General features: G+C 29.9%; 1 pseudogene; it reads left to right on the forward strand.

Moving 5' to 3' along the window:
- The first annotated feature begins 5,670 nt into the window (after positions 1–5,670).
- Positions 5,671–8,171, forward strand: LOC106409389 (annotated as a pseudogene).
- The last annotated feature ends 1,633 nt before the right edge of the window (positions 8,172–9,804 follow it).

Below are 9,804 nucleotides of genomic sequence, written 5' to 3' on the forward strand. Positions count from 1 at the left end.
TTGAGTTTGGCTTTACATTTTAAACAAAAGCATTTTGATGAATAGGGTTGACACATTTCAGTTTGCATGGCTTATTGAACTGCATGTATCTTACACATCAGCTTTGAGATAGGCACATATAATAGGACAAAATATATATTTATTGTTTGTAGTAATTTGTTTGTCAAGATATAATAATAATTTTCTATTATATGTCACATTTGATCTATAACAAATCAACATACATCACTATAGTAATTAGGCTTGAAAGAACTGATCGAACTTGGTTAAGATGACAATTTTACTAATGTTAGTACCTAGTTGTCTACAAACAAAATTTCTGTTTATAATGTTAGACAAGAATATATACAATATAAGAAAATTTGTGCTATGCAATATGTTTTTATAACTAGATCGTAATATAGCGAATAATACTCGAACTGGAGAAATGCTCAAGTCCGTAAGACTTTGATCAATGGTTATGGACATGCAAATGATCAAATATGGTAATCATTATAAGAATACAGTCTCGAGAGAGAAGACGTGGCAGCACGAAACAGCTCAGATACACGTGAAAGATATGCGGACGCGACGAACGTGCCGTGTTCTCATCATGTTTCGCCCGTGACGGTTGTACGGGTGCATGCAGAGGCCGAGCGAGAAAATTTTTCTACCGAGATCAGAACGAAAAAACAAAAAAAATAATTTATAAACTACAAATATACTCTAGGCACACTCCCTTTTTGTTGAATGTAAGAATTAATTCAAACAAAAAAACTTTCATACAATGATTCATTCTTGGTTTAGAGTGCTCTATGTTTTTAATGTTTTCAAGAAAAAAACATAGAAACAATGAATAAAAACTGACCTCTATCTTTATCTCTAAAATCTTCTCAAACCAAACCATACGACTATAACATTTTCACTCTACGCACACTCATAGCTTGAAATTTGTTTATGACTGTTTTATCAGCTAAAAAAATATAGAAAACCAACCTAAACTTTAACTATAAATAATTACTTCCTCCGTTCCTAAAAGATCGATGTTAGAGTTTTTTCACGCTTATTAAAAAATATTTAAAATTGTATTTTTCAATACATTGCTTTTCTTAATTAACTATTCCCAATAACTTTTAACCAATGAAATTTTATTAAACACAATTATATTTTTTGAAAAGTACAATTTTTTATTAATTAATGTCTTACAAATGTAAAAAATATATTTTTTTGAAACAAATTTTTTTTCTAAAAAATGGATCTATAAGGAACAGAAGGAGTATAGAGCACCAGTTGAGAGTTCGCCATCGTCTTGTGTTCCCGATGAAGAGGAACAAATTTTCTTTTCTTTTTTTTAAGTTTACTTATTTTATAATGTTTCTATATTGTAAATTAGTTGGACCTAATACAATTTGGGCTTAAACTAACATATTACTAAAGTTTAAAATAACAAGAAGTGTTTAGGGATTTTATATTTTTGCGTAAGTATAGAAAAATGAAGTTAAAACTAATAAAAATCCAAAGTTTCTATGATAAAAAGTATAACTATTTTAGTTGTATTATTAAATTTTATCTTCAATATTTAGTAATTAATTGTGTGGGATCAAAATTATTTTTTTAGTGGGGTTAATACAAATTCTGCTTAAAACAAAACAATTTTTTTAAAGTAGGGGGTCAACTGACCCCTATTCTTATGCTGCCTCCGCTCCTGGGTGCATGCTACAAATAGTGCATGCTGGTTCAGTCCCTTTGGAAGTTCATTCCATAATTTTTAAAGTAAAATATAATATGTTAAATTAACCTTCGTAGAGAAAATTAGAAAACAACCAACCACCGAACCGCCGATGAAACAGGGAAAACTAGGTTACAGAGAGAACCAAAACAAGCCAAAACAAATAACAATCTAGAGCAGAAAAAGAGTAAAGGACATGGGTAAGAAGACAAAGGAGGCAGAGCATCCACCTCCGTTGAAGACCGGCGGCAGCAAATCGGATTGTCCACCACATCACTAAGGTGGGGTGTCCAAGCCAGTCGAAAGATTCTTCCATGGTATATCGTCAGAGCATAGCCACTACAGAGTCGTCACCGCGGCCACAGAACACTGGAATCGCAAGATAGCCAACACCCAAACCCTAATCCACCGTCGATTGCGAAAGGCAAAACCATATCACAGGTCCGAGCCTCCACATGCACCTCGTTCTACACTCCGTTCAAGAGGGAAGCAACACCGAACAAGAATCGAAACCGAGAGAATCGCTCATTTGTCAGATCCGCCACAAAAAACCTCCTCTCAACATATCAGAAACAAACCGTAGAGATCCGAGGAGCTGACTTACAGTTTCCGGCTGCTCCAGCGTCCTCTAGTAGAGCCACCACCTTCAACTGACGAACCACCAGAATCCTCGAGGCACTCGTAGGGATCCGCCACTCCAAAGATCCACCCGAATCAGAAGCAAAAGAAAACACCATCAAACGTCACAGAATATCGTTATTCCGTCAGTGAACTCAGTTGCCGAGCAAAGGGGGTGGGTGGGAAACCTTCACACGGTCTGACGAGGTCGTCGGCCGGAAAAGCTCCACCCGACATATATCTGAAAGTGAAGTTTGAAAGAAAAAAGATAGGTGCATATGCCACAGCCGCTCAAAAGCAATCTCTTGTGGATTTAGTTTTCACATAAGAATTTGTAACTTATACCACAAAATATTATTTCATTATTAGTTAGTCTTAATTTTGATTTAGTACAAGCATTTAACCTAAAAAGAAACACTAAAACTAAATAAGTACATAGTCATGCGAGTACTTATTGATATATAATAATAAAACTATACGTACTTATTCAGATGATCTAACATAATTTTAAGTTATAATTAAATTTGCATGAATTTTTAAAATTTTAAATATCTTTATTAAGTAATATGTATAAAAGGAGATTTTTCTTAAATAAGTAAAAACTTTAAAAAAATTAGCAATATTGAGACTATTATATTTTATTAATTTATAGTAATTAGATTCATATATTTTATGTAATATTAAAATAATTGGTTTCACATTTTATTGATTACATTATGAATTTGATTTTCATATAATTCTTATTAGATATTTTGTTTATAAGAAAAATGTACCACATAATGTAAATGTGTGTTTATATGTAATAGGATAATATAATATTAATTTAGTTGAAGTGTTAGAAATATTAGAGACAGTTCCCTTGTCAATAAAATATATAATGAAAAGCTTTATTTTATATTTACATAGACCTTCTATCAACGAATTGTTCATTTATTATTTTCATGAAATTATATATCACAAAAGATTTTATTTTTTTCGTTTATCATATAGAAAAGTATCATATTATCAGATAAACTCAACACTAATAAAACTTATTAATTTATCATATTTATTAACTTATCGAGTATTAGTTTAATTATAATTTTTACTGTATATGGTTTAGATATTTAGACTAGTTTAATACAAAAAGCTGCTGAATAAAATATTTGCAGTCACTAAAAACATTATCCAAGGTACCCAAAATTTTATGAATAATCATGCCAAGAAGTATTACAAATTTTTAAGTGAGAGGAACTTCTAAATGTTTCTGTGTGTTTTTTACCTTTTCTTTTCAAGTGTTGATGGTGAGGTTTCAAGTGCAAGATATGTCTACATTAGGTTTCTTTTTTATTTCAAAATTAGATATGTGTTTAGAATTATAACATCTAAATTGAATAGAAAATACATGTTCTTGTGAGCAATTATCTGGGGTAAACCAAATGAGAGAAGTGTTGATTTTTTTTTTTGTCATCGACATACATAATCAACTAAGACTCTGCAAACCACCTTGGTAACTCTGCGTCCATGTGAACGAGGAAAGACGGTTGTTTCCGAGTACTGCATGCCAGGCTGTCCGCCCTTGTGTTCTACGTTCAGGGAACATGTATATTATATGACTTTGTAACATATTATTTTAAATTGGTGAAGATGGTTTTAGAACCAGAAGAATAGCATGTTTTTGCAATGCATTTCGAAGACATAAAACACCGAAGGAGAGCTTTAGTGACCTGGAGATCATTCATGTTCCTTGAATAAAGAATAGAAAGGGCGGACAATCTTCCATACAGTGCCATAAATGAGTCATCCTACGTCGTTCATATGGATACATAGTTACCAGTTTGGTTTACAGAGTTTTAATCGAGTATGTTTAAATTGATGAAAAAATTGTATTTTTAATTAAACATTTAATTTTGGATATAAGAATTTGTATTGATATAATTAATCATTCTGTATGTATTCCTTCAAATTAGCGATATTCATTTTATTTGTTTGGTTTTTCACCTTAGATGTATAAGTATATTCTCAAGAAAATTAATAATTTGATATAATTTTATTTACAAAAATATAATTAGAAAAAAATAAAGTGATGATGGTTTGAAGTTGTATAAAGAAACATAATCAATAAAATTTGAAAGCTCATTTAAAAAATAATTCTAATATTTTGTAAACTCCAAGTAATTTTTACATTCTATTTTTTAAAAATAAACTGAAAATTATTTAAATAATCTTAATGTAAGATTCAGAGTGGTTTGGGTATCATTATTATGGATATATTAGGTTGTACAAATACAAAGAAAATATAATAACAAAAAAAAAGTGACAATGGTTTGAAGTTGTATAAAGAAACATAACCGATGAAATTTGAAAGCTCATTCAAAAATAATAATTAAAATATTTTGTAGATTCTAAGTAATTTCTAGATTATATTTTTTTTAACTAAAAATTATTTAAAAGCATATTATTATGAATATGTATTCTTCATTCAAGGAATATGAATGATCTCCAGGTCACTAATGTCTTCGAAATGCACTGCAAAAGCATTTTATTCTTCTGGTTTTAAAATCATCTTCACCAATCTAAAATAATATGTTACAAAGTCATATAAAACTGTCGAAGATTCTTCATAGTTTCCATTGCCCATGTGAAAGCTTCTAATTCCGAATGTAAAGATGAAAGGCCAGCCCTTGTTTTTCTTACTCCCATGAGCCCCTCAAAACCCTACAAAATATTATACAAACCTTGTCCCGAAAAAGTGTCATTCTCCTTCTATGAGCCGTCCGTAAAGCACCATCTCCCTAATATATGAGGTGAAGTTGTATCGTACAACCTATTTGGTTGTGGATCTTGTTGTGATACCTTTGTTTGGGACTTAGTTCCAAGATGTTGATTTTTTTCTGTCAAGTGTTAAGGTATATATCCCTTGGATACACATTGTTATGATTTTTCAAAAGTGTTAAGGTATATATCCCTTGGATACACATTATTTATAGTAGTGTTATATAAATATAAATTACATAACGATTCAAAAATATGTATTATTAAAAAAATATGTGAGATTAACCAATTGTTACAATTTAGTTCTTTTGTATAAGTTTCATATGTGCATGAGGTTTCAAAAAAAATATTGTTGTTATATTTATCTATGTAACTTTTAACTGGCCAACACATTAGTTTATTTTTACTATTTGATTCCTAAAACAACATAGATTAAATTATACACAATTTTTATTAAATATATTTACAAACCTAAGAAAATAATCAAATTAAACTTAAATAACAAAATTAATTAACTTTTTAGTCTATGGAATAAAAATATTATGGTTGAATCGGAGAATTAAATGTTATCTAATATATCTAAATAATAACCAAAGATGAAATATTATATAGTAAAATAATATGTCTATCTAAATTAACCAAATGGTATTTAAAATAAATAAGCCATATAAATTATAAAATAATTTAAAATCAAAGTTAAATATTAACAAATTATTATAATTTTTTTTGCTTTGTAAATATTTATATCCTTGTAATGAATATCAAACGAGTATAAATTTGTCTATTATATTTAAATAAATAATTGATAGTTAAACTGCAGGCATAGAGGTAGCCTATAATATATTTGAGGCATGGTACATTTCTTCTATCTTTGCATCTTTATTTTTATAAAATCTGTCGGTCCTGCTACTATCACTTTCATCTTATGATTTTTTTTTCTAACTTTCATATTATCATTTTCCACCGCGATCCACTCCATGCCCTATTAAAATAATCTGGTAAAGAAAAAGGAGAAAATAACAATTATCCTTTTATCTTAATAAATATGGCAGCAGCAGCTTAACAGATCAAGATGCTCATAAACCTACACACACATATATATGTATATACATATATGAGCTGATACATAAGGAGTGGTACATGTTAAGACAAAAGCCAGATGTATAAGTGGAGAACCCAATATATCTTTATCTTTGTTTTTTTCCCTTCCCATTCAAACTTAACTTGCAGATTTCTTAGTATTTTTTATATTTCTCCTATATATTACCCTTTTGTCTCCTTCTCCTTCTCTCTCTCAACTATATTCAAAACCAACTTTTAATTTCTCTTACAAGAAGTTAAAACCCCATAAGAAGACATGACAGATGAATCTCTCATCAATCCTCCTCCTGTTAAGAAGAAAAGAAATCTGCCTGAAAATCCTGGTAACTATTTTAGTTTATACTTAAAGCTAAGCTTGATCATCACCTATAAAGAAAACCCTATATAGAATCCTTTTTTAACTCACCCCCCCCCCCCCCCCCCCCCCCACATATATTAATTACTTTCCTTGTGTATCTTTGATTATTGGATATTTGGATAGCTTAAAAGGTTTTTCTAAATTTAATTTGAACACTTTTTGTGATCTATAGAGTTCTTCTCTTATTTGGAAACTGTATTTGGTTTCGATGAGAATATATTTAAAGCAAAAGAAAAAAGAACATTAAATTTGACTAACATGATCCAATACAAAACATTTTTTTTCTTGTTTCCGATTTGACCTAATGGAACAAAAAAATCTTAATAATCTACATAGATCCAGAAGCTGAAGTCATAGCTTTGTCTCCTAAGACCTTGATGGCTACGAACCGTTCCTATGCGAGGTATGTGGCAACGGTTTCCAAAGAGACCAAAACTTACAGCTTCATCGTAGAGGACACAATCTTCCGTCGAAGCTAAAGCAGAGGACAAGCAAAGAAGTTAGGAAGCGTGTCTATGTTTGCCCGGAGCAGACTTGTGTCCACCATCACTCCTCTAGAGCTCTGGGAGATCTCACCGGAATCAAAAAGCATTTCTGCAGGAAACATAGCGAGAAGAAGTGGAAGTGCGAGAAATGTGCCAAGAGATACGCTGTTCTTTCAGATTACAAAGCTCATTCTAAGACATGTGGTACTAGAGAGTACCGTTGCGACTGTGGAACCATTTTCTCCAGATAAGTTCAAAGCTTTACAAAGATAGCTTTAGAGTCCGTGGCCAACGTACAGACATTGGGTGGGGCACTTGCTCACCAAAAACCTTTTAAGTTAGTGTAAATTTGTCAAGATTTTTATTAAGACTCCTGTTAAAATTCAAAATTGTAAAGATATTTAGTAGTGTCTTATAGTTTTGCCACAGATAAGAATAATTTCTTGCTCCGCCACTGTTTATAATGTCTACATCTTCTTCTTTGTCAATATATATGTGTTGATTCAGTTTTTAAGTTAGTTTTGTCACTTTCTATGCGTTTTTGTTTGTCTTGTTGAAGTGGGTAAAGTTTATTGCATGGGAAATGTTTTACTGTGTGATGACTTTGACAAAAAGGGTACAAAATAACATTTCATCTTTTTTTTGAATAACTCAATTTGAGTCAGTATTTTATAACACATTATACTTTATTTGACGAAATTTGATAACTAGATTTGAAATTTTTCTTCTCCACATACAAAAAATGGTAATCAATAATTTCTAGTCTGTACAAACTGCATTTGAGTATTTTATAAATTAAAACTGTAATATATATATATATATGGCTTTCTATATCTATATATATTATCAGCGTCAAAAGAAATGTTGATCAAGAAGTTAATTTTGGCTGAAACAGGCGAAACAGTTTCATCACTTATAGAGCTTTCTGCGACGCCTTAGCGGAAGAAACCGCCAAAATAAACGCAGCTTCTCACCTCAACGGTTTAGCCGCCACCGCCAGAACCGCAGGAACTAATCTCAACTATCAATATCTTATGGGAACCTAATATATAAAAACACAAAATACATATCCGAAATTAATGATTCTACCTTTTTATGTCATTGGATCTATTTTAAATGAGTGGAAGATAAAAATCTGCAAAACAGATATAAAACAGTAAAAAAGACATGAGACAAAAAGAGAGAAATTGATCTAAAATTTTGTTGTTTTCAAGTTCAAAGAGACTAGGAGTTTCCTGCACCGTGTGCAGCTATAATAATTTTAATACAATATTAATTTATTTTAAACAAAATTAGTTTACATGTAGGCATTATTTTATTTTACTATTATATTTTGTAGTCTTGTTTCTTTTATTTTTAATAAATATTTTGATTTGATTTAATTTAAATATGTCTCTGATTACTTAGTCTTAAATATATTTTAATTTAAATGTAAAAATTCTAAGAAATTTTGAATTTTCGTTTTAGTTAAAATCTGTTAAAATGGTAAAAAGTAATATGATAATTAACCTATTCAATTAATAATTTTAAATAAAATTTAATCCTTTAACTATCAACAAAATATTATTTGATTAGTATTGCTTTAGTTTTTTATTTGTTAATGTACACTTCGAAGTAATTTTGATTATATATTTATACATAATATGATACATAATTTTATGTAAAATGAGTTGTAATTATATTTAGTTTTTTTTTACTTTGATATATATTATTTAAGGTGATATATGAGTATTAGTTATTAACTTATATTTACAAAGTGTTTCCAAAAATAAATATTTATATAGATAGTTTAATTAATAATGATAAAAGTATTGCCAAAAATAAGTGTTTATAAAAAATAATTGTACATCTCATAATTACGTTGATTTCATGTCATATTTTGTAAACAATATGTTATTTTTTTAATTAAGAATGAATGTGGCGACGACACATGTACAAATTACTTTGAAAATAATGTTTAGGGGAATGGAGAGAGGTTAAATATTTTTAGAATGGGAAATATTACATTTTGTTGCAACCATTTGAAAATAAGAAAGAGAAGATGTATATTTTCTTTATATAAGGAGACAAAAAATTCAATTGGATTAAATATTTTTGATTCGAAATTCTAACATAAAGTGCACAAGAAAACTTCCCAATAAGTCTTCTAAACCATAAATTTACTATTTGTCCGAGAAGATTTCCTAAGAAGTATTTTAATGCATTATATGTTAGAAGACTTCATTAATCATAAGATAACATTATAAAGTGTTTAATATATACAAAACAAAATACATATATGTCAAATCATATGTAGTTACTCTTTTATGCAAGAAGAGTGATCTTACTTGTAATATCTCTCGAGCTTCATTGGGTACCACGATTGCGGCACCGCTTCTCTGAATGATGTCTCAAGTCGGAAGACACCTGGATGGCTGGATTGATGACTTTGATGATCTAGTAAGGATCTTTTCAGTTGATTCTGATTTAACCTCCTTGGAAGTCTTAGTGTTTTCAAACACTTTTCAGAGGACAAGGTCACCAAGCTAAAGTGTTCTAGTGTTCAAATGACTTTCGGCGAGATTATGTATCCAAAGAAGATCTTGCTTGTCACTCCTATATTTCATCCAAAGTGTCCATCATCATTTTCTTGTTAAGGGCAATAAACTAAGGCATCTTTGATCGAAGAAGACTAGGAAAATTGACCTCGGCCGAAATCATTGCTTCCACACCGTATGTTAATGAAAACAACATCTTTCCTTTTGCACCTATTGGTGTAGTTCTGTGTGACCAGAGAACAC

The sequence above is a fragment of the Brassica napus genome, chromosome A2 (genome assembly GCF_020379485.1).
Source record: "Brassica napus cultivar Da-Ae chromosome A2, Da-Ae, whole genome shotgun sequence".
Classification (NCBI taxonomy): Eukaryota; Viridiplantae; Streptophyta; class Magnoliopsida; order Brassicales; family Brassicaceae; genus Brassica; species Brassica napus.